The sequence below is a fragment of the Phyllobates terribilis genome, unplaced genomic scaffold, assembly GCF_046119375.1.
Source record: "Phyllobates terribilis strain yellow unplaced genomic scaffold, ASM4611937v1 Scaffold_5__5_contigs__length_657084704, whole genome shotgun sequence".
Lineage (NCBI taxonomy): Eukaryota > Metazoa > Chordata > Amphibia > Anura > Dendrobatidae > Phyllobates > Phyllobates terribilis.
The window spans coordinates 495,087,218-495,114,086 of record NW_027362765.1 but is presented as its reverse complement, the minus strand read 5'-3'; positions in this window follow the sequence as shown (position 1 = coordinate 495,114,086).

The window sequence follows — 26,869 nt, the reverse complement described above, 5'->3', positions numbered from 1 at the left end:
CCATTCTTCCTACTTTTCGGGATTGTTAACGATTGTGCTTTGAGAATCTCAGTTTTAAAAATTTCCCATCCTTCCTGGACATTTTTGTCCTTAAGGACATCCAGCCATTGGATCCCTCCTATTCTCTTTCTGAGTCTCTTAAAATCTGCCTTTCTAAAATCTAACCTTGAAGTTTGAGTCTTCACATGTCTTCCTCCTCTAGTTATCGAAAATTCTATAATAGCATGATCGCTGCCTCCTAGGGTCCCAGCCACCTTTACCTCCTCAACCATTTAATCCCTGTTTATAAGGATTAGATCCAAAGTAGCAGATCCCCTTGTTTTCTCCCCTACCTTTTGGAAGATAAAGTTGTCAGCAAGAGAGGATAAGAATTTGCTTGACCTGTTAGTTTTACTTGAGAGAGATTCCCAACAAATGTCTGGATAGTTGAAATCTCCCATGACCACTACGTCATATTTTTTTGAGAACTTGGTCATTTGATACATAAAGAGTTCATCCATATCTTCAGCTTGCCCAGGTGGCCTGTAGTAAATGCCTACAATGGTGTCCTTTCCGTTGTTCTCTCCTTGTATTCTTACCCAAACAGTTTCCACAGAACTCCCAGTCTCTGAAGCTTCAATCTCTGTGCAGATATATGCTTTTCTAACATACAATGCGACACCTCCTCCTCGTTTATCGAGTCTGTTTCTTGCAAATAAGTTGTATCCTTTTAGCCTTTTATTCCAATCATGTGTATCGTCCCACCAAGCTTCAGTGATTCCAATGACATCATATTTCTTTTCCTGCATTAGTAGTTCCAATTTTCCTTGTTTGCTGCCCATGCTTTGTGCATTTGTATAAAAACATTTTAGTTTGTGATTGGTTTCTCTTCCTCCCATATTTTTATTATTTAAATTGTTTTGTCTTTGTTCTTCCTTTCCACTTCCAGTAGCAGAGATCTCAATAGTATTTGTCAGCTGTATGGCTTTTTCTGGCCTTTTGCTTCCCTTCCCACATTGTTCTAGTTTAAAGCTCTCCTGATGAGTGTAGCAAGGCGACTTCCAAATACATGTTTTCCAGTCTTTGTAAGGTGCACCCCATCTCTAGCAAGTAGTCCATCGTATAGGTAATTCATTCCGTGATCCAGAAATCCAAATCCTTGTTGACGGCACCATCGACGTAGCCAGTTGTTCACCTGTAGAATCTTATTCCACCTCATTGTTCCATGGCCATCCACTGGGAGGATGGATGAAAAGACCACCTGCGCTCCCAATTCTTTCACTTTCTTGCCTAAGTCTTCAAAGTCACTGCAGATGGTTTCCAGGTCCTTTCTTGCGGTGTCATTTGTCCCCACATGTATTAGCAGGAATGGGTAGTGATCTGTAGGTCTGAAGAGTCTTGATATCCTGTCAGACACATCTTTAATTTTTGCTCCTGGAAGACAGCACATTTCTCTTGAGGTTATGTCTGGTCTGCAGATAGCGGCCTCTGTTCCTCTTAACAGGGAATCCCCCATGACCAACACTCTCCGTTTTTTCTTCACAACATTCTTCTTTCTCCATCCAGGAGGATTCTGAGTGCTTACAAGGTTATTCATTGCTGGCAAAGTCTTATCTTGCTGTATTTCTTCATGGTGCTCCTGTGAGAGAGCCTGGTACTGGTTCCTGAGCAGTATGGGTGCTGACTGCCTCTCGATCCTCCTGCTTCTCTGGGTCACATGCTTCCATTCCTCTGTTTCCTCAGGTGTAGTTCGAATTTCTTCTCTTTCTGAATCATGAAGAGATAATTCTGCTCTGTCTAAGAACTCTTCACCTTCCTTAATGATTTTCAAGGTAGTTAACCTCTCTTCTAGATTTCGCAACTTTTCCTCCAACAGGGACACAAGCTTGCATTTCTGGCATGTGAAGTTTGGCTTTTCCACTGGCAAGTCTGTGAACATGTAGCAGGATATGCAGCTCACCAAATGGCTCCTGGACTCTTCCATGTTCTTACTGTTAATGTTCTGAAAACAGTGAAAAAAGCTTCAAAATGCGTTATGGAGTTATGGACTCTGGTCCATAACTCTTCCAGTGCACCAAGTACTGTAGGGAACGATGCTGGAGACGAGAATCTACAATCCTCAAAATCTGAAACTCAAAATTACCATCAACCATGATTGGGGGTGGCGGTAGGTGAGAGGACTCAAGAGGTTCTACATATTTCTTGAGCAGAAACCTGTGAAAGACATTATGGATCTTAAGGGCCTGAGGTAGCTCAAGACAAAACGCTGCAGGGTTAATGATGGCGGTTATTTTATAGGGACCTATAAATATAGGTCCCAGCTATCAAGAAGGAAACTTCAACTTGATATTCCTGGTAGACAACCACACAAAGTCATTCACACTTAGGTCCGGACCTGGTGAGCATTTCCAGTCAGCCATACATTTGTACCTATCTCCCATGATCTTCAAATTATTCTGAACTCCCCGCCACACCGAGGAAAGCGACAAAGTAAAATGTTCCTCCTCAGGAACTCCTGAAGCCCCACCCCCACTAAAAGTACCAAACTGTGGATGGTAACCGAATGCACCAATGAACGGTGACCTCCCGGTAGATTCTTGGCGATGATTATTAATGGCAAATTCTGCCAATGGTAAGTACGATGCCCAATTCTCCTGGTTTTCAGAGACAAAACACCTGAGGTAAGTCTCCAGATTCTGATTAACATGCTCGGTCTGTCCATTGGACTGAGGATGGAAGGCAGAGGAAAAGGACAGCTGCACCCCCAGTCAAGAACAGAATACTTTCCAGAACTTGGAAATGAACTTGTTCCCCTGATCTGACACCACATTGAAGGGAACCCCATGAAGTTTCACGATCTCATTTATAAACACCTGAGCAACAGTATCGGCATTCGGAAGTGCCGGTATTGCGATGAAGTGAACCATTTTACTGAACCTATCTATGACCACCAAGACGACAGTTGTGTCTGCAGATACCGGTAGGTCAGTAATAAAATCCATAGACAGATGTGTCCGTGGCCTGGTAGGAATAGGTAGTGGAAGAAGAGTACCTGATGGATGGGTATGCAATACTTTACAATGCATGCAAATACTACAAGCAGACACATGTTCAATCACATCGCAACGCAACCCCGGCCACCAAAAATGATGAGAAAGGAGGTCCGCGGTTGCCTTACCACCTGGATGACCAGCAAGCACAGAGTTGTGATGTTCCCTAATTACTTTGCGGCACAGATTAGATGGTACAAATAACCTTCCTGAAGGGTTTGAGGCAGGAGCGTCCCCCTGAGCCTCCAACACCTCACCCTCCAGTTCAGGATACAATGCTGAAATGACTACCCCCTTCTGCAAAATTGAGGGTTCCCATGGTCACCACCACCAGGGAAGCTCCAGGACAAGGCGTCAGCATTGACATTTTTGACCCCGGACAGAAAGTGACAACAAAATTGAACCTAGTAAAAAACAGGGACCATCTAGCTTGCCTAGGGATGAGATGTTTAGCCGATTGAATATATGGCAGGTTCTTATGGTCTGTGATAACAGTAATAGAATAGACAGCCCCCTCCAGCCAAAGTCGCCTTTCTTCAAACGCTAACTTAATGGCCAAAAGCTCCCTATTACCCACATCATAATTTCTCTCAGCCGAAGACAATTTCTTAAAAAAGAAAGCGCATTTAAGCCATTTACCAGGGGATGGCCCCTGAGACAAGACAGCCACAACCCCCACCTCCGACGCATCAACTTCTACAATAAAGGATTGGGAAACATCGGGTTGACTGAGTATAGGTGCAGTGGCAAAACAGCTCTTTAAGGAGGAAAAAGCCTGCAGGGTGTCATCCGATCATTTAGAAAAATCAGACCCCTTCCTTGTCATGTCAGTGAGGGGTTTCACAATTACCGATTAATTTTGGATGAATTTCTGGTAAAAATTATTAAATGATAGTCCAAATGATGGTCCAAATCAAGGAGAGCACGGATATTCTCCGGATCCATCTGAAAACTCGAAGATGACAACAGGTGCCCCAAAAACTGCACCTCCTGGACAGCAAAAACACATTTTTCTAGTTTGGCATGACGCGCCCCCTGGGCCGTGGGGGATACCCGGAGCCGGGCCTCGTAGATGCTGGGGTATTAGTCACCGTGGCGGTGACCGGGTCCGTGACCCAGGGCGGTCAAACCAGGGTGGTCTATGTGCACTAATATCAATGTCCGACTACGCCACCCCATCAGGTCCTCCCCATCATGGTCCCACTCGAACTGGGCCTCGTCTTCCGGCAACTGGGAAGCGGCGGCAGGCTGTGGAGTGGGCAGGAGTGAGGGCTGCTGGTCCTCCACCTCCGCGGACCAGTCCCACCGGCGACGTCGGTACACCCACTCAATGGGCGGGGGAGACGGCTCCTGCAGGGGACCCAGAAGCTGTCTGGCATCACTGGTGCCCAGAGTTAGCGGTGTTGAGGTCTGCGGGGCGTGCAGGGTTGGCGCGCCCGGGATTTGTAGGGCTTGCGGCGGGGCCTGGAGAGGGACGCTGCTGATGACGCCCGGGGTCAGAGGGCGCGGCCTTGGGCCTGGGTGTGGGCTGGTGGTAGTAGCGCCCGGGGCTGGAGGGCTTGATCTTGGGCCTGGGCGCGGGCTGGTAGTAGCGCCCGGGGTCAGAGGACTTGGCTGCACGAGCGGGCCGCCACTGGTGGCGCCCGGGGCTGGAGGGCTTGGCGATGGGTCCAGCTGAGGTGGTAGGAGCGAGCTGGCGGTGGTAGCACCCAGGAGCAGCGGCTCCACCAGGGGGCCCAGGAGCAGGTCGACGCTGGCAGCGCCCGGGACAGGGAGACTCCTCCTACCTGCTCCCGTGGCCACTCCTGCGTCACACGTCGCCTCCTGGCACTGGTCAGGATCCGCGATGGCTGGGGCACTGCCTGTGCTGGGCAGCGTCTTCTGCTGCCGGTCCGCCATCCTCTGCTACATCTCCCTCTTCCATCCGGCGATGGCGTCATGCTGGGCCTTCTCCATCCTCCGACCCAGGTATTCCATCCCGGAGCGGAGGAACTCCGAGTCCTCCTGGGGCAGCTTTGCCATGAGCTCCTCCAGGGTGTAGGGTGCTGCAGGCTGCAGCAGGCCGCTGGCTGAGGCTCCGGTACTACCGTCCTCCATCTTCTCCACCGGGTGCGGTCTGTCTAGACTGATCCAGACCACACCCTGTCTCCCAGTTTTCTTCTCTCCTCCCCTGCTGGGGGTGGTCCCAGGGCAATTTTCTGCGGTCCCATGGCAGCCTGCTGTCAGACACCTTCAGGGTCAGCCCCCCCACCTTGATGGACACACTGGCATACATGACCATTGCTGTTTGGGGCGGGCTCCACTGTTGGCGCCATACTGGGGCCTGGCCCACAATGGGAGGTGGTTTCTTGTCGTCTTTTAGCACACACATAATGGCGCCCGTTCTTCTGGGGCGTGCGCCACATTCAGTACAGTGAAACAGTCTCTAGGCGCACGATACCCGGTGATAACGGGTTGGTTGCATATCCTGCCGACTACGCTAAAGTTGACGCGCCCCCTGGGCCGTGGGGGATACCCGGAGCCAGGCCTCATAGATGCTGGGGGATGTAGTCACCGTGGGGGTGACCTGGTCCGCGACCCAGGGCGGTCAAACCAGGGTAGTCTATGTGCACTAATATCAATGTCCGACTACGCCACCTGTGGATTGCGGTTATTGGTGACCGCCGCTGCGGGGCAGTCCGCTGAAGCTGGTGGTATGTGCAGCAAGGTGATGTGACTCCCCACAGGTGGAGTGTAGCTTCAGGGCAGCGTGAGTGGATAATGGTGGTGATGGTGCAAGGTGTCACGGTGCAAGAATAATCACAGAGTCCACACGATGCAGTCCCAGATCCTTTACTCACGGTTTAAACATTTCCACTTACAGGGCCAGTGTAAGAGCCCACGGCGCCCTGTGCTCACGCAGTGAGGGGCTCGGTCGACCCTCAGGTAACTCGGGAGTATTTTCCAGGACCCCCTTCTGTGTGTCCTCTCTGGCCTCTCTCCTTGTACCTCACATCTAGCGGCACCTCTTTCCAGTGTCCTCGGGCCTTGGCGGGCGACGTGTGTTCCATCCCCTGGCCCTATGTGGCTACTTTCCTAGTGGCTGGTGTGGACGGCCTGCTGTACTTGAAGTGCTGCAGCCTCCGGTTCCCAGTTTAGCGCTGTAGTCTCTGCTGGTTGAGGGACCCGGTTCCCTTCTTCTGGCCTGACCCCCCTACCTCCTGGCAGCGGCGGGCGTACGGGTGGCTTGCTGCACGGCCCGTACCGCTAGGGTCCTTTCTATCCTCGTCCTGGAGCCTTACTGCTCCCCTTGCCTCTCTTCTCCCTTTCCAGGCTTAGGCCTCCTGACTAGGCCCGCCTCTGGAGCAGAGCTCATGCAGAGCCACTGCTCCTGTCACTTTCCTCCTCTGACTGTCCCCCTTGAACCAAGATGGTTCCTTGTTTTTATACTTTCTACTACAGTGCTCCCAGGATCTACGTCCTCCACCCATCCACTACTTAGTTCCCCCTCTCTAAGTGGTTCCTCCCCACTCCAGCCAGGGATCAGGGACTGTGCTCTCCCGTAGGAGCAATCTCGCCCTGTCCCCCGGAAATGTGGTGTAGTGGATGTAGTGTTAGGGTCCTGAGCCATACTCCTTCCTTACCTGAGAGTGAGATACCACACCTCTGGATGAAATGCAATACCTCTGTGGCCACCGAAGCCTCAGGGGCGCCACAGGCATATAGTTTGTTATCCCTTAATATCTGAAGCACCTGTTTAACATGACCCCAATGTGTCTCAGAATCAGGTGAGTAAACCAAAATATCATCCAGATAGACCATCACAAACCTGCCCACCAAATGATGGAAAATATCATTAATGAGATGCTGGAATACCGCAGGTGCATTGGTCAGACCGAAAGGCATAACCAGACTCTCGAAATGCCCTTCCGGGCTATTGAATGCATTCATTCCCCTCTCTGATTCTAACCAGATTGTAGGCTCCCCTTAAATCGAACTTAGAGAACACCTTAGCTCCTACAACCTGGCTGAACAAATCAAGAATCAGAGGAAGAGGGTATGGATCACAGATGGTAATTTGATTTAATTCCCGGAAATCTAAACAGGGACGTAGACCGCCATCTTTTTTCTTCACAAAGAAGAACCCTGCTGCCACAGGTGAAGATGAGGGTCTGATATGTCCCTTCTCCTGACTTTCCGCAATGAAATCCTTCATGGCTTGTCTCTCAGGGCCAGAAAGATTATACAGGACATTGGTAATATAGCTCCGGGGGTCAGGTTAATAGTACAGTCATGCACGATGAGGAGGCTTATCCTCACATTCCCGTCAGAAAAAAACGTCCTCAAAACCAGAGAAAAATACAGGTAAGGCATCTGTAGAGACTGTAGAATAGGAAATATTTAAACAGTTCTCATGGCAGTGATCTCCCCACTCAATGATCTCCCTGGATTGCCAATCCATAGTGATGAGCAAACGCGCCCGCCACTGCTCGGTACTCGCCCGAGCAACACTGTGCTCGACAAACTCGGTGCTCGACGAGTATTTCCAGGTTGCTCGGGTGGGAACTCGCGTACCCTCCCTGCATGTTTGGCGCTCTTTAGAGAGACAATTAACAAGAAGGGATTGCCTGCCATGCACTGTAATACCGTAGCCATGTTGGTTGTTGGCATTACAGTGATTGGCTGGCCGCACAGCGTCATCAGGTGTATATTAGACAGGGAGCTGCCATGATCGTCACAGTCTACCCCGGAATCAGGCAGAGTAGGGAGAGGTGCTGTTGTGGCCAGGGAGAGATTTGCTTCTTCATAGTTAGTATAGGTATTCCACAACATAAATCTATACCCATCTGAACCAACAGTCCTTCTGAGTACTAATCCAGCTGCATATAATCAGTGCTATACAGGCAGGCAGTGTATGTTGCCGACTGCAGTGTATGATACAGCACAAGAGGGCCCATTGAACGTCCTGTCTGCTGCTGTAATAATTAAAGATATTTCTAGACAGCCCCAGATATCAGGGGCCAGGGAAAATTGATTTTTTATCTTAATCCTGGTTATTTGCTTAAAAAGAAATCCAGAAAAAGCAACACCATTTTTCTGCTCCATTTGCTTGTTCTCACTGCAGAATAAAGCCAGCGATAAAAATCCAGAAATTTAAACTGAACGTGGAAAATATTGGCCTCCTTTTCTATTCTGTTGCAGTGTGTCGGTCAAGCTATTCACACTAGGTATCTGTGAAGGATAGTATTAGCAAATTACAGGCCTGTTATTTAAAACAGTGGTTCTCTGTCAGACATAACACCTATAAGAGTGTTCCAAAATCAGCCATTTCTTCCATTTTCATTCCATTGCAGTGTGTCGGTAAAGCTATTCACACTAGGTCTCTGTGAAGAATAGTATTAGCAAATTACAGGCCTGCTATTTAAAACAGTGGTTCTCTGTCAGACATAACACCTATAACCAGCGTCGGACTGGAGTACCTTGGGCCCACCAGAGACGATCATTCTTCGGGCCCTCCATGCTGCTATATCAACAATATAAGACCACAAATTGTATAGTAAAATGTGCTAATATCTGTAATACAGGTAATATAAAACACGCCAATCTTGATGTTCACGCCAATCTTGATGAGAGGGCGTGCTGGAGCCAGATGCTCCTGAATCGGTACATGGCTTTTCAGGAAATCTGCAGCATATAACAAGTGTCACTGTCGAATAGTCATGCTGATTGACAGCCAGCTTCCCACAGTTTGGCAGCAGGGAGCGGCTGTCATTCTCAATGACGTCAGCAGTGGTGATTCACGAAAAAGCAGAGTGGAAGAGAAGGAGCTGCTCTGTCAATGTGAGCAGGAAAATTGTCAGCAGGAGACATACGCTACACAACACAGGAGGGCTGACAGATTATCTATATACTACACCACACAGGAGAGCTGACAGATCCTCTATATACTACACCATACAGGAGAGCTGACATATCCTCTATATACTACACCACACAGCAGAGCTGACAGATCCTCTATATACTACACCACACAGGAGAGCTGACAGATCCTCTATATACTATACCACACAGGAGAGCTGACAGATCCTCTATATACTATACCACACATGAGAGCTGACAGATCCTATATATACTATACCACACAGGAGAGCTGACAGATCCTCTATATACTACACCACACAGGAGAGCTGACAGATCCTCTATATACTACACCGCACAGGAGAGTTGACAGATCCTCTATATACTACACCGCACAGGAGAGCTGACAGATCCTCTATATACTACACTACAGAGAAAAACTGACAGATCCTCTATATACTACACTACACAGAAGAGCTGAAAGATCCTCTATATACTACACCACACAGGAGAGATCCTCTATATACTACACGACACGGGAGAGAGCTGACAGATCCTCTATATACTGCACCACACAGGAGAGATCCTCTATATACTACACGACACTGGAGAGAGCTGTCAGATCTTCTATATACTACACCGCACAGGGGAGCTGACAGATCCTCTATATACTACACCACACAGGAGAGCTGACAGATCCTCTATGTTCTACACAACACAGGAGAGCTGACAAATCCTCTATATACTACACCACACAGGAGAGATCCTCTATATACTACACCACACAGGAGAGCTGACAGATCCTCTATATACTACACCACACAGGAGAGCTGACAGATCCTCTATATACTACAACACACAGGAGAGCTGACAGATCCTCTATATACTATGACTCGCCCAGGGGGATATGGGGGAAACTCGGTACCTGGGCCTTTACCTTCTTGGGATGTCACGGCGGTCGGCTCCCGGGCCCGTACCCTGGGTTCACTCTTTAAAAGGGGTTTGTTAACAGTTTCGTGACGCCACCTGTGGTTCCCGGTAATGGGTACCGGCGCTGCTGCAGACCTCTGAAGCAGATGTTAGGGCAGCTGGGTTGGTGCGGTTCTCCACAGGCAGAGCACAGCTCCAGGGCAGTGTAGGTGCAGATGGTGATGCTGGGCGTTGTAGTGCAGGAGCGATAGCGTGGTAGAAATAACTGACAGAAACAGTGGGGTGTAGTCATCCGAGTTTACTCACAGTTCTTTAGGTTCCTCAGGTGCACTGTACAGGTGTCAGCCTCCCACGTCGCGCTGCGTTCACCAGGCAGGGGTTCAGCACTCTCACAAGTATTTCAAGAGCACTTAACGGGACCCCCATTCTGTATGTTCCTTTCTTAGCCGACTTCCCGCCCTGGGTCTTCTCCCTCCTGCCCTACGCCCCACCACACAAAGTCCCGATCGGCTACCTTGAGATCCCTCTGGGCAACTTGAAGTTCCCGGACCTTTCTTGGTGCCCTTTTCGGCGGCTTAGGTGCGATTGTGGCAACTGCACCTTGAAAGTGCAGAAGCCTCGGTTTTCCAGCTGAGACCTGAAGTAACACGGCTAGTCCAGGGATCGGTTCCCTTCTTGCGGCCTGATCCCTCTGACGCCTGGCAGATTAGGGCATACGGGTGCCGTCCTGCACTCACCGTACCACCTGGGATCCCTTCAGTTACTGGAGCCTTCCTCCCTAGCTCCCACTCTGGGGTCCCGGGCAGTACTCCATCCTTACCTGAGAGAAGGAGATGCCACACCTCTGGGTGAGGTGCAGTACCTCTATGGCGACTGAACCCTCAGGGGCGCCACAGCTACACCACACAGGAGAGATCCTCTATATACTACACCACATGGGACACATCCTCTATATACTGTACCACACAGGACACATCTTCTATATACTACACCACACGGGACTCATCCTCTATATACTACACCACATGTGACACATCCTCTATATACTACGCCACACGGGAAACATCCTCTATATACTACACCACAAGGAACACATCCTCTATATACTACACCACACGGGACACATCCTCTATATACTAAACCACACAGGAGAGCTAACAGATCCTCTATATACTACACCACACAGGAGAGATCCTCTATATATTACACTTCATGGGACACATCCTTTATATACTACACCACACAGGACACATCTTCTATATACTACACCACACGGGACACATCCTCTATATTCTACACCACATGGAACACATCCTCTATATACTACACCACACAGAGTCTCACAGTGGCATTTAATAGGTCAACAATTGTGGGCAACACTTCACTCTACCTGTGGTTATGAAAGGCAAGTCCTTGCTGTAACACACAGAGATTACCTACAGAGTATGGGGTGTGCTCAGCCTGTGTATCCGCTTCATATACCCGCTACTAACTTGCGCTGTGGATATGGGAAAGGAGTGAAACCATGATTGGACTTTTATGAACCCAGCAATACCAAATATGTATTTTTTTTTTTTAATTGGAAAAGGTGGTGTGATTTGATCTTATATATTTCACATTTTTAAAAAAAAAACATATTTTATTTTTATGTTCTTTAGAGGAATGGGTTTCACAGGATGACCATAATTGCAGTTATAGGGGTCTTCAGTAGACCCCTAGCTGCCATGACAGCCAATCGGTTACCGGGGGATGATGGGAGTAATTGCACGTGTCGCACTATTTTTATGCCACTGTCAGAGATTGGTAGCAGCGTTTAAATTATTAAACATCACCCTCATTGCTTGAGAGCCCCCTCCCCCACTGTCTCCTCTCATTTATTGTGGGCCGCTCCCCACTGTCTCCTCTCATTTACTGTGGGCCCCTTCCTCCATTGTCTCCCCTCATTTAATGTGGGCCCCCTCCCACACTGGCTCCTCTCATTTACTGTGGGCCCCCTCCCCCACTATCTCCTCTCATTTACTGTGGATCAATTCCCCCACTGTCTCCTTTCATTTACTGTGGGCCTCCTCCCCCACTGTCTCCACTCATTTACTGTGGCCCCCTCCTCCACTGTCTCCTCTCATTTACTGTGGGTCCCTTCCCCCACTGGCTCCTCTCATTTACTGTGGGCCCCCTCCCCCACTATCTCCTCTCATTTACTGTGGATCAATTCCCCCACTGTCTCCTCTCATTTACTGTGGGCCTCCTCCCCCACTGTCTCCTCTCATTTACTGTGGGCCTCCTCCCCCACTGTCTCCTCTCATTTACTGTGGCCCCCTCCTCCACTGTCTTCTCTCATTTACTGTGGGTCCCTTCCCCCACTGGCTCCTCTCATTTACTGTGGGCCCCTTCCCCTACTGTCTCCTCTCATTTACTGTGGGCCTCCTCCCCCACTGTCTCCTCTCATTTACTGTGGCCCCCTCCTCCACTGTCTCCTCTCATTTACTGTGGGCCCCTTCCCCTACTGTCTCCTCTCATTTACTGTGGCCCCCTCCTCCACTGTCTCCTCTCATTTACTGTGGCCCCCTCCTCCACTGTCTCCTCTCATTTACTGTGGGTCCCTTCCCCCACTGGCTCCTCTCATTTACTGTGGGCCCCTTCCCCTACTGTCTCCTCTCATTTACTGTGGGCCCCTTCCCCCACTGGCTTCTCTCATTTACTGCGGGCCCCTTCCCCTACTGTCTCATCTCATTTACTGTGGGCCCCTTCCCCCACTGGCTCTTCTCATTTACTGTGGGCCAGTTCCTACACTGTCTCCTCTCATTTACTGTGGGCCCTTTCCCCCACTGTCTCCTCTCATTTACTGTGGGCCTCCTCCCCCACTGTCTCCTCTCATTTACTGTGGGCCCCCTCCACCACTGGCTCTTCTCATTTACTGTGGGTCAATTACTCCACTGTCTCTTCTCATTTACTGTGGACACCTTCCCCCACTGTCTCCTCTCTTTTACTGTGGGCCTCCTCCCCCACTGTCTCCTCTCATTTACTGTGGGCCCCCTCCCACACTGGCTCCTCTCATTTACTGTGGGCCCCCTCCCCCACTGGCTCCTCTCATTTACTGTGGGCCAATTCCTACACTGTCTCCTCTCATTTACTGTGTGTCAATTCCTCTACTGTCTCCTCTTATTTACTGTGGGCCCCTTCCCCCACTGTCTCCTCTCATTTACTGTGGGCCCCCTCCCCTGCTGTCTCCTCTCATTTACTGTGGGCCCCTTTAATGGTAAGCTGGAGAACTAGTCAAGCACATTGTTTACTCACATACTGCAGCCAAGGAATGAGGAAGCAAGGAGCAGCACCCAGTCTCCCTCTTCTTGCTCCTCCATCTTCCTGTACATCCTGGAGCAGGCAATTGACCAATCACAGCACATCTGTGCAGATGAAGTCACACAAATAAATCTAACATGGATTGGTTAAAGTGCAGCCAAATCCCTTTTAGGGTAAAGACAATAGCATCGCTGTCCAGGGAGCAGGAAGGGGAGCCGGAGACTCACTGCAGTGCACAAGTGAGTTGACAGCTGTGCCTGATCAGCCCACAATCAGCTGTGACTGTGCTGGCTGTGAAGTGAGTGCGCACCGCTCTATGAGCAGCGGTGCCTGTGATGACGATAATCCATATAGAAGCTGGCACATGATGTGAAGGAGCTGCGCTTCACATCAGGTACCGATGAGCAGTACAGCCTGGGGCAGAACAAAGCATGCGGCGCACTGTTTGAGCGGTGCACGCGATCGCGATATCACGCAGGCACAGCAAAAGAACTATATCACAGATGAGCAGTGTTGCGGTGCCTAGGCCCAGGCTCACTGGAGGATCCTCCAGGAATCCGGTGGGCCAGTCCGACCCTGCCTCTAACAGTGTTCCAAAATCAGACGTTTCCTTTATTTTCATTCTGTTGCAGTGTCAGTCAAGCTATTCACACTAGGTGTCTGTGAAGGATAGTATTAACAAATTACAGACCTGCTATTTAAAACCGTGGTTCTCTGTCAGATATATCACCTATAAGACTGGTCCAAAATCAGACATTTCTTCCATTTTCATTCCGTTGCAGTGTGTCGGTCAAGCTATTCACATTAGGTGTTTGTGAAGGATAGTATTAAGAAATTACAGGCCTGCTATTTAAAACCGTGGTTCTCTGTCAGACATATCACCTATAACACTTCCAAAATCAGACATTTCTTCCATTTTCATTCAGTTGCAGTGTGTCGGTCAAGCTATTCACACTAGGTGTCTGTGAAGGATAGTATTAGCAAATTACAGGCCTGCTATTTAAAACCGTGGTTCTCTGTCAGACATAACACCTATAAAAGTGTTCCAAAATCAGACATTTCTTCCATTTTCATTCCGTTGCAGTGTGTCGGTCAAGCTATTCACACTAGGTGTTTGTGAAAGATAGTATTAGTAAATTACAGGCCTACAATTTAAAGCCATTGTTCTCTGTCAGACATATCACCGAAAAGATTTCTAAAATTATACATTTCTTCCATTTTCATTCCTTTGCAGTGTGTTGGTGAAGCTATTCACACTAGTTCTCTGTGTGGAATAATATTAGTAAATTCCAGCCTACAATTTAAAGCCGTGGTTCTCTGTCAGACATACTCTATCACATATAACTGCCTTCCAAAATCAGTAATTTCTCGTGAATGTGGAAAATATTGTCCTCCATTTAAAATGGGCAAAGTGTGTGGCAAGGGATGGGGAAGTGGACGTGATGGTGATGGTGCAAGCAGAGGCCGAGGACATGGCCGTGGGCATGGTGAAATTGCGCCACAAGAAACACCCACATCTTCTCGCTCGACCTTCCTGTCCCAATTACTAGGGGACAGCAGAGCACCAGTATTGAACACAGAGCAGTGTGAAAAAGTTATTGGTTGGATAGCGGATAATGCTTCCACTCACTTGGCCACCACCACCACCTCCACCCTGTCTTCCACATGGTCAAGTCTCAGTAGCCGTGAGTCTGAACCGTATATTCCTCACCCTGATCCTCCTTCCTCCCACTATGCCAAGTGCTCAGAGACAACTGATCCCACACTTGGAAACTCCGAAGAGCTGTTCACTTTTCCATTTGTAGATTCGGGCCTCTCACTCGGCCAGCTTCAAATGAGTCAAGAGGAAAACGCGTGTAGCGATGCCCAAATATTGGAGCAGCCACAGTCACATGAAGGTGACGGTGGTAAAGTGCAATTACTGTCGCTAGAGGTGGATGATGATGATGAAACACAATTGCCAGAAAGTCAGGAGGAGGACCAGGGTGCGGAATATATTAGTAATATAGTGATAAGTGATATAATAACTGATCCAACCTGGCAGGGAGACACACCGAGCGAGGACAGCAGCACACAGGGAGAGGGAGGCATTGCACCACAACAGGCAGGAAGATGCAGTGTGGTGGCCATAGACACAAGGCGGGAAAGCGTTCCTCATAACGACAACACGACGGAAGATGCCAGTACAACTGTTAGGTCTTCCCGAGTCTGGTTATTTTTTAAAGACTCTACAGACAACCCCAAAAAGACCATTTGCACCACCTGCCAAGCCAGCATCAGCAGGGGTAGAAAAATTACAAGCCTGACCACCAACAGCATGATCAGGCACATGGCAGCAAAGCACCCGACTAAGTGGGCCGAACCCCAGGGTCCAGCAACAGTGTCTGCAGGTGACACCACTGCTTCTGCCACTGTTTTGCGTGCACGCCCATGGTGCATGCCAAGATGCCTCCCACCCTGCACATGTCGTTACACACTCTCAAGTAGCACAATCAGCAAGAACGTCCACGTCCTTGTTCCAGCGCAGAGTTCAGTTGTCCCTACCCCAGTCCTTGGAATGCAAGTGCTAACTAGTGTTGAGCCACCCCTTAGTGTTCGAGTTCGGTTCGGTTCGTCGAACACCCTTGTGTTCGCCGAACTCTTCGTCGAACTCTTCGTCGAACACCTTCGAACACCGTTAAAACCAATGGCAGGCAAATAAAAACACATAGAAAACACCTTCAAAGGTGTCCAAAAGCTGACAAACTGCTCAAAAGACATAACTAACACATGGAAAAGTGACAAGTACATATAGTCATGCGAAAAGAAAAGAGGTGGAGGAGTAAAAGGAGGGGGAGACACAGATATAGGCATGTCATGCCCTTCTAAAATCCAAAAAGTGAGAAGCCGACATGGCCAGTCCGTTCCTGCCCGTGCCACCTCCGTTTGTGCCAGAGCCGCGGTGGACCCTGACGGCCAGCCCCCCTCTCCCAATACTGGTGCCTTTCCGCTGGTGGGTCGAGCGAGCCCCCCTGTGGTGGAGGCAGCTCTAAGCTTTTTAATTTAAATTGTCTCTCTAATTTGAATGAATACACTTTAAATCCTTTTACAAGGATCTATTGAATGGCAAGTCTCATGCCAGCAGCCGCGTAATTCCAGCTCCAGTAGCGTCCACTAAAGCTGCTGCAGTTAAAAAGCTTTTATAAGGATCGAGCTCAGCTGTCCACCGCAAGGCGTCCTACCGCCAGTCCCAGCCCCTATGCCTTGGGGTGCCTCCTGATGCTCTTCACTGAGTATCCCGTGGTCCCGAACCATTTCCTTTGAAAAAATTAAGTGTCCAAACTACAGGTGGTATAGCTTGCTTAACAGCCGGGATAATCCGCTGACTAGCAGACACTGCTACTAGGCACAAAGTATTTCCTGGGCTAGATGCAGTTAAAAATTTGTAATTAGATACTCTCGTTGGATGCTGAGAAAGCATTCCATAGAGTCTCCTGGCACGCCATATATTATTCTCTTAAAAAGCTTGAGGTAGGGGTCTAGGGGACCCTTTTATAGCCAAAATCACGGCCCTAAATCGCAATGCGTCACCTAGGCTGAAGATAAATGGAACTGTAGCACCCAGAGGGCTCGGCTGCTGCAGAGGCATTGCACCTCACCCAGAGGTGTGATATCTCACTCTCAGGTAAGGATGGAGTGTGGATCAGGACCCCGACACCTGCATGCATTACACCACATTGCCGTGGGGCAGGGCGACCAATATGCCCCTGAGATGGGCACGACAGTCCCTGTCCCTGGCTGGAGTGGGGGGAGGGAACACTGAGGAAGGGGAACCCTGTAGTGCAGGAGCAGGGAGGAAGCAGTTCCTGGGTGCATTGAGAAGGGAGTATAAAAGGTGGGCACCATCTTAGTTCAGTGCTGAGAAGTCTGAGCAGAAGTGACAGGGAGCAGGGGCTCTGCATGAGCTCTGCTCCAGAGGCGGGCCTAGTAACAGAGGCCCAGGCCTGGAAGAGGGAGAAGGAAGGAAGAGGAGCAGAGAAGGCTCCAGGAACGAGGAACGAAGGGATCCCAGGGGTGTGGACGGGCGAGTCGCCACCGCACGCCCGAATCCACCTGCGTGGAGGGGTCAGGCCAAAGGGGGAGATCGGTCCCCGAAACTAGTGGAGGCGGGAAACTACCCTCAGCTAGAAATCGGAGGCTGTGACATTTTATGTGGCGCAGCCCCTCGCTACACCCGCTAGGAGGGCAGCACATAGGGTCAGGGAAACTGGCGCCAAGTTTACCAAGAGGAGGCCCGAGGCAGCCGGACAGAAGGGTTGGTAAGAAAGGCCAGACAATGGACACACAAAGGGGGTCCTGTGAAGCGCTCCAAAGTTATCTGGGAGTTGGCTGAGCCCCTCACATGGTGAGCACAGTACGACGTGGGCAGTCGTTACCTGCAGAAGTGGTCTGGATAATAAGAACTGTGAGTAAAGGCCCTGGACTGCATCACTGACTCCGTGTCGTTACTGCTGCTGCCCTGCACCATCACCCCCATCCTCCGCATACACTGCCCTGAGGCTATACTCCTCCCGTGGAGAGTTATGCTACGCTCTGCTGCACCCACAACACCAGCCTCAGCGGTCTGCCCTGCAGCGGCGGTTCACTCTGACCGCAATCCACGGGTGGCGTAGTCGGACATTTAAACATCAAAACCACATAAATAGTTCCGCCACTGGTTTGACCGCCCTGAGCCACGGAACCGGGTCGCCGCCACGGAGACTACAACCACCAGCATCCACCAAAAAGGGTCCGGCTCCGCATGTCCCAAGGCCCAGGGGGCGCGTCAGAACATTTTCATCACCTTTCATAATCACCAATGGGACAAGGCAGGGATGTCCTCTATCCCCTCTCTTATACATCCTAGTGACGGAGCACCTGCTCTCATCAATTCGCCAAAACCCCAATATTAGGTGGATTGAGGTGGGAGGCACCGAGTACAAGTGCTCTGCATTTGCTGATGATGTCAATCACATATATCCATCAGCAGGCTGTTATGGCTGAAATAGATCACTTTGTTACATGGTCAAATTTTAAAATCAATGCAGCGAAGTCTGAGGCCCTCGATGTCTCCCTCCCCAAATCCATACAGGATTCCATCCAGTCCAACTTTCCCTTTGCCTGGCCCTCACAGGGTATCAAATTCTTAGTAATTCCTGTTCATAGAGACCTCTCCCGTCTATGTTATCTTAATTTTGGGCCCTTTATTGAACAACTCCATACAGACCACGGTTGGCAAGTTAGAACTGTAAGATTCACTACGTGAACCACTGGTGTTTTGTGGAAAAGCACATGTACACTGTGTTCCAAATTATTATGCAAAAAGTGTTTAGGAGTGATAAGGGAAGAATTTGTTTGTCAGTTAAACTCATTGATGGTGATGTGTGTCAGGGCTCTTTATATCACTGTAAGCAATTGCAGACACCTGTGCTAATTAGTTTGGCAGGTGTGTCCAATGAACGGCAAGACTACTTAAGAAGGCTGTCCCACATTATTAAGCAGCCTACATTTTCTGCCAAAATGGGAAAGAAAAAGGATGTGTCGGCTGCTGAGAAGCAACAAATGTGGAGTGTTTAGGTCAAGGCATGACTACAATCAACATTATGCGATGATCAGGATGAAGTGTCTTGGCAATCAAGAAGTATGTAGCTGATTCACAGTACACACGTGTGCGTGCTGATAAGGGCAAATTGAGGACTCTTTCCTACAGGCAATTACGTCAGGTTAAAAGAGCAGCGGCAAAAAAGCCTTGTCATAGCAGCATACAAGTTTTTGAAGCTGCTGGTGCCTCCAACATCCCCCGAACAACAAGATGCAGGGTCCTTCAGAGGTTTGCAGCTGTGCATACGCCATCCTGTCGACCTCCTCTATCCACTGCACACAAGCAGAAACGGCTCCAGTGGGCCAAACATTACATGAAGACTGATTTCAAAACAGTTTTGTTCACGGATGAGTGCCGTGCAACGCTCGATGGTCCAGATGGATGGAGTGGAGGAAGGCTGGTTGATGGACACCCCACGCAAACACGGCTACAGCGCCAACAAGGAGGAGGTGGAGTAATGTTTTGGGCTGGAATCATGGGGAGAGAGATTGTCAGCCCCTTTAGGATCCCTGAAGGGGTAAAGATGAACTCCATAATGTATGTGGAGTTTCTCAAACAGCACTTCCTGCCATGGTTCAAGAAGAAGAACCGTGTATTCCACAGCAAGATCATTTTCATGCATGATAATGCACCGTCTCATGCTGCACATAACACATCTGCATCTCTGGCTGATATGGGCATAAAAGGGGACAAACTTATGGTGTAACCCCCATGCTCCCCTGACCTCTACCCCATTCAGAACCTCTGGAGAATCATCAAAAGGAGTGTCTATGATGGCGGGAGGCAGTTCACATCTAAGCAACAGCTCTGGGAGGGTATTCTGTCCTCATGCAAAACAATTGAAGCAGAAACCATCTAAAACCTGAAAAATTCAATGGACGAGAGAGTTCAGAAGCTCCTTTCGAACAAGGGGTCCTATGTGCAAATGTAACATCACCTAGAATAAAGTTTTGAGTTGAAAACTGTTTGATTTCAGTTTCTAATAACCTGCTAATGCTTATAATTTCAAAAATGACCATTTTTTTGGTCTTTATTAAAATGAAAAGGTTGATCGAAGAGTGTGGGGGATCTAAGAGTGTGGCAAACCAGTAGTCAGGATTACTTCGAATTCTGACAATCTGAGGGTCATGTTGCAGGTAGTGCAGCAAGAAGGCACTTATGTGTCTTGCACTTCTCGGAGTCCCAAAATTATTTTCCGAGCTAGATGCAGCTAAAAATTATTATTAATTTTAAATCTGGTGGAGCTTAGAATAGATGGCCTAATAGAATCAGTACTGCACACTGCTACAAAGCCCAAATTATTTTCCAGCCAAGATACAGATAAACATGATTAGTAATTTTAAATCTGGTGGAGCTTAGTATAGATGGCCTAATAGAATCATTACTGCACACTGCTACAAAGCCCAAATAATTTTCCAGCCAAGATACAGATAAACATGATTAGTAATTTTAAATCTGGTGGAGCTTAGTATAGATGGCCTACTAGAATCATTACTGCACACTGCTACAATGCCCAAATAATTTTCCAGCCAAGATACAGATAAACATGATTAGTAATTTTAAATCTGGTGGAGCTTAGTATAGATGGCCTAATAGAATCATTACTGCACACTGCCACAAAGCCCAAATAATTTTCCAGCCAAGATACAGATAAACATGATTAGTAATTTGAAAGCTTAAAACGGTTGGTGAGGTGATTTTAACCAATCATCAAGCTTTTACTCTCCCCAGGATGACACAGGGGTAGAAAAGTCGTTTCGGATCCATGATTTGTTCATCTTTATGAACGTGAGTCTGTCTACATTATCAGTGGAGAGCCGCGTGCGCTTATCTGTCAGCACACCACCAGCAGCGCTGAACACACATTCAGACAGAACGCTGGCTGCGGGGCATGACAAGATCTCCAAGGCGTAAGTGGCGAGCTCCGGCCATTTATCCAGATTGGAAGCCCAAAAAGAGCAAGGGTCCAGTGACACAGTCATGGCTTCAATGTTTACTTGGAGATACTCCTGTACCATCGTCTCTAGGCGTTGACTATGTGTCAGACTTCTTGTCTCCTGTGGCCTTGCAAAGGATGAGCTAAAAAAGTGGTGAAATGATTCCGCAAAATTGATGTTACCAGCAGATACTGTGTTTCTGTTATGGTTTGAGTGCTGAACACTCGACGGTCCCACGGTTAGCAAGTTGGAACTATGAGATTCACTATGTGCACCACTGGTGTTTTGTGGAAAAGCACATGTAAGATTCTGCAACAGTCTCTGCTGATACTCCTGTATGCGTGCATCCCTTTCTATGGCAGGAATTATTTCTGCAAATTTACTTTTGTACCGGGGATCTAACAGTGTGGCAACCCAGTAGTCAGAATTATTTCTAATTCTCCCAATTCGAGGGTCATGTTGCAGGTAGTGCAGCAAGAAGGCACTCATGTGTCTTGGGCATCCAGGAGCACCAAGTCCCTGTTGTGTTGGTGGCGAGGTAACAATCATGCTTCCTTCCTCTGTCCTCTCCCCCCAACCTCGCACAACAGAAATGTGATCAAGGTCTCCCTCATCTGATGAGTCTTCCATCAGTTCGTCCTCCACTTCTTCCTGGGCTCCTGCACCTTTCTCGCTAGTTTGGCAGCTACCATGTGCCCTGGTAAAACCATCTCCCCCCGCCTTGGTGCTGCCGACCGTCTGGACCTTGCAGATGTTAGGCCTTCCGCACACAACTCCTCCTCCTCTACTTCCTCCACCTCCTCTTGTGCCACCACCTGACTCCGAATTCTGTTTAACATGTGCTCCAGCATGTAAATCACCGGAATAGTCATGCTGATAATGGCATCGTCAGCACTAAACATCTTCGTCGCCATTTCAAAACTGTGCAGAAGGGTGCATAGGTCCCTCATCTGAGACCACTCCTGCAGCGTGATTTGCCCCACCTCTGGATCCCGTTGGCCCAGGCTATACGTCAGAACGTATTGCACCAGGGCTTGTCGGTGCTGCCACAGTCGCTGCAACATGTGAAGAGTTGAATTTCACCGGGTAGGCACATCGCATTTTAGCCGGAGAAGTGGCAGGCCCAACGACTTCTGTAGAGATGTAAGTTGCTGAGCTGCGGGATGCGAACGGCGGAAGTGAGCACACAGTGACCATGCCCTCTGCAGAAGGCCATCTAGTCCGGGATAGTGGGCTAAAAATTGCTGGACAACCAGGTTCAACACGTGATCCATACTAGGCACGTGTGTGACATTGCCCCGGCGAAGGGCCGCACCCAGGTTTGCAGCAGTGTCGCACACGGCCTTCCCTGGTTTCAGGTCCAGTGGAGACAACCATTCATGAAATTGGTTCTCCAGAGCTAACCACAACTCCTCAGCTGTGTGACTCACATTTCCCAGACATTTCAAAGTAAAAACCGCCTGATGACGTTGAGCCCTACTGCCAGCATAGTAAGGAGGTGTGCAGGATCCCTTCTGCGCAGTTAGAAAGCTTGTGGATGACCAGACAGGCTTTGGGTGCAGGTGGAGGACCGAGAGGAGGTTGAGGAGGCAGAAGCAGTGGAGGAACTTTGACATAAAGAGGATTGACGCACAACTCGTGGGGACGGCAAGACTTGGACAGCAGCCCCTTGTCCTGCTGTCACCATAGTTACCCAGTGCCCAGTCAGCGACATGTAACGCCCCTGTCCATGCCTACTCGTCCAAGTGTCTGTGGTGAAATGCACCCTGTCACACACAGAGTTTCTCAAAGAAGCGGTGATGTTGTGTGCGACATGCTGGTGGAGCGCAGGCACACCTTTCTTTGAGAAGTAGTGCCGAGTGGGCATCTGGTACTGGGGCACTGCGAAGGACATAAGGTCTCGAAAATCCTCTGTGTCCACCAGGCGGAAAGGCAGCATTTCTGTAGCCAAGAGCTTGCAGATGGTGAAATTCAACCTCTTAGCTTTCTCATGGCTAGGAGGAAATGGTCTTTTACTTGTCCACATCTGAGGGACTGAGGGCTGGCTGTTGTGCTTAGACGGGGTTGATAAGGGTGTCCCCGGCAAACTGCCGGTCTGTGAGGAAGATGCAGGCGGACATGTTAGGTTGCCTTGATCCAAAGGTGGTGCTATCGATGTCGGACAGCGCTCAACACCAGCTGGTGTTACCACCTCCAAAGAAAATGATGACCTGCCAATCACGCTGGCTGTTGCGGGTAAACAGGTGGCAGGTCTGCGTCCCAAAACAGGTGTGACTGCTGTCCCCCCAGTCACAGAGGATGAAGAGGCCGCAGATGCACAAAATGGGGCAGGCGGTGGTTGGCCCGGCTGGCTAGGCCTCATTGAAGCACAGTGAGCTTCCCACTACAACTTATGCTTCATGTCCATGTTCCGGTTCATGCATGAAGTACTCAAACTATGTATTTTTTGGCCTCTACTTAGCTTTTGTTGACAAATGTTACAGATAACACGAGTTGGGTCATCTTTATCGATCTGAAAAAAATGCCCAGGCTATGCAAGGCTTAGCTCCCATGCGACCTGAAGAGCCACCACGACTTGTGGTCAGAGGCTGAGTTGTGTTTGAGGATGCAGTTGTTGACGTGCTTCCAGTACTACGTCTCTGTCCAGGAAGGCGCAACCTGACCTCGTCGTCACTAGCATCCTCCTCCTCCTCCTCTGCTGACCTCATCTCTTGGCTGACTGTGGGTTGACAGTAAGTGGGATCTCCAACCTCATCATCATCACCCTGTGTGTTATCACACCCGTCGTCCTCAGAGCCAACCTGTTCCTGCCCTGACAAAAGACTAAAGTTGTCGCTCCAATCAGGTATTTGAGTCTCATCATCGTCTTCCTCATTGTCTCCACCAACAGTAGTTACAGTTTGGGAACGAGGGTCTACATTATGGTCAGAACCTTCTGCGTCTGGTCCTGGATCCGACTCATAAAGATTCTGGGCATCAGTGCAGATCATTTCCTTGTCTGGATTCACAGAAGCGCTGGAGCCGACCACTGATTCCCAGGCTATAGTATGAGTAAACAGCTCTGCAGACTCAACCATCTGTTCTACCTCATACTCAGACGGGCAGCTGGAGATTTGGGAGCTGTGAGGAAGCAAGTGCGATTGGGGTGACACCTCTGAGGACTGGAGTATTTGTGATGTTGAAGTTGATGTGGAGGAGAGCCCACTTAAAGGAGCACTTGATATCCGTTGAAGCACCTGCTGTTTTTGTGCCTCATCTGGAATTTGTAGCGATTGGCGTGGCCATAAGAAAGGGATCTTATCACATTGTCGGCTAAAAGAAGTAGACATTTTAGTTTGGCTGGAAGATGGTCTTTCTTCTGCAGATGTTACTGTTGCTTTAACACCTACTCGGACACAACCTTTTTTCCCCTTCCCAACACGCCTATTCCCCTTTCCACCAGCTGCAGGCCTTTTTCCACTCATTTTGGTGGTTAACTAATTCACAACTGTGGAGTTGTTTGCACAAAAAAACAATGGATGGGAACCGAGCAGAGCTGAATTGCCAAACTGTGTTATTAGGCCAAAACTATTGTCTGGGTTAGATGTAGAATAAAATTATATTCAATTTGCAACCTGATGGAGGTCAGTATAGATGGACTAATAGAACAAGTCCCACACACAGCTAGAAGGCCAAATATTTTTTCAGAACTAGATGCAGAAAAAAATTATATTCAATTTGCAACCTGATGGAGGTCAGTATAGATGGACTAATAGAACAAGTCCCACACACTGCTAGAAGGCCAAATATTTTTTCAGAGCTAGATGCAGAAAAAAATTATATTCAATTTGCCACCTGATGGAGGTCAGTATAGTTGGACTAATAGAACAAGTCCCACACACTGCTAGAAGCCCAAATATTTTTTCAGAGGTAGATGCAGAAAAAAATTATATTCAGTTTGCAACCTGATGGAGGTCAGTATAGATGGACTTATAGAACAAGTCCCACACTCTGCTAGAAGGCCAAATATTTTTTCAGAGCTAGATGCTGAAAAATATTATATTTAATTTGCAACCTGATGGAGGTCAGTATAGATTGACTAATAGAACAAGTCCCACACACAGCTAGAAGCCCAAATATTTTTTCAGAGGTAGATGCTGAAAAAAATTATATTCAGTTTGCAACCTGATGGAGGTCAGTATAGATGCACTAATAGAACAAGTCCCACACACTGCTAGAAGGCCAAATATTTTTTCAGAGCAAGATGCAGAAAAAAATTATATTGAATTTGCAACCTGATGGAGGTCAGTATAGATGGACTAATAGAACAAGTCCCACACACTGCTAAAAGGCCAAATATTTTTTCAGAGCTAGATGCAGATAAAAATTATTGTGAATTTGCAACCTGATGGAGGTCAGTATAGATGGACTAATAGAACAAGTCCCGCACACTGCTAGAAGGCCAAATATTTTTTCAGAGGTACATGCAGAAAAAAATTATATTCAGTTTGCAACGTGATGGAGGCCAGTATAGATGGACTAATAGAACAAGTCCCACACACAGCTAGAAGCCCAAATATTTTTTCAGAGGTAGATGCAGAAAAAAATTATATTCAGTTTGCAACCTGATGGAGGTCAGTATAGATGGACTAATAGAACAAGTCACACACACAGCTAGAAGGCCAAATATTTTTTCAGAGCTAGATGCAGAAAAAAATGATATTCAATTTGCAACCTGGTGGAGGTTAGTATAGATGGACTAATAGAATGATGCTATGCCCAAAAGGTTTTACTTCACTAGGTGCGGTAAAAAAATTGGTATTCTATACACTGGTGGTGTAGCTTGCAACACAGATAGGCTACTCCACTGACTAACACACTCTGCAATAGGCCAAAAAGGATTAGCTTTGCTAGATCTAGCCAAATGCTGTGAAAAAAACTTGCACAGCACAGGCACAGACCTGCCTGGCAAAAACTGATAGGAACTGATGTAACTTAGTCCTGAAAAGGACTGCAATTACAATTAGTCTTTACTCCCACATCCTATCTATTTAAGAGCACAGACCTGCCTGATAAAAGTCGTAGGAAATGCTGTAACCTAGTCCTTAAAAGGACTGCAATCACAACTATTCCCTACTTCCAAGCTATCTGTAGATTTGTGCGAAAATTGGCTTGAAATTAACAAGGTATAGCGCACACAGCAACAGCGGTGCCGTCTAACACGCAGCAGCAGTAGTGAGAAAATGGTGGCGACAGGGAAAATGGCTGGGTCTTATAGGGCAAGGACATGTGACATACACTGCCAATGACACATGCCCTTGCTTGTGTGAAAAAAAGCACTTCGCTCTGTGTGTGCGCTGCTGATAGGCTGACAGATTGCACCTCCCCACTGTAAATGCGGGAAAGAGAAAAAAAAATGGAGATCTTCATTATTCCTGCAGAGATCCATCCCCTGCCCCTCCCCCCGCCCCGCTGTACACTCAAACTGCGTATTAACATTAATTTTCATCATTACTGAGAAAAAATCCAGTTATGATTTTGGTGCACGAATAGTTATCGAACATAACCTCGAACAGACTAATTTTTTTCAAATTGTTCGTGTTCGCCGAACGGCTCGAACACCGCCCAAAACAGCTCGAATTTGAGATTGGCGAACAGTTCGAGTCGAACAACGCTCCTCTCTAGTGCTAATGCCCCACAGGCCGCACTACTAAATTCACACATTTCCCAAATGCTTCCGCTCGAAATGTTGCCTTTTAGGCTCTTGGAGATGGAAGCTTTCCGCAACCTCATGGCGGCGGCCATCCCTCAGTACTCTGTCCCCAGCCGCCACTATTTTTCCCGGTGTGCCGTCCCCGCATTACATGAGCACGTGTCCCACAATATTAGAGGTGCACTCAACAACGCAGTTACTGGGAAAGTCCACCTAACCACGGACACGTGGACAAGTGCTTGTGGGCAGGGACGGTACATCTCGCTGATGGCACATTGTGTTAATATAGTGGAAGCCGGGACCGAGTCGGACCTTGGGATGGAATATGTCCTCCCGACGCCGAGGATTGCGGGCCCTGGGTCAAACAGGGTTGCCCCCACATTCTCCAGCTCCTGCACCTCCTCCTCATCTTTAGCATCCATCTCTGAAATGACCACATCAGTCGCAAGCTGGAAGCACTGCAGCACTGCCTCGGCCAAGCGGCAACAGGCTGTTCTGAAGCTAATATGCTTAGGTGACAAAC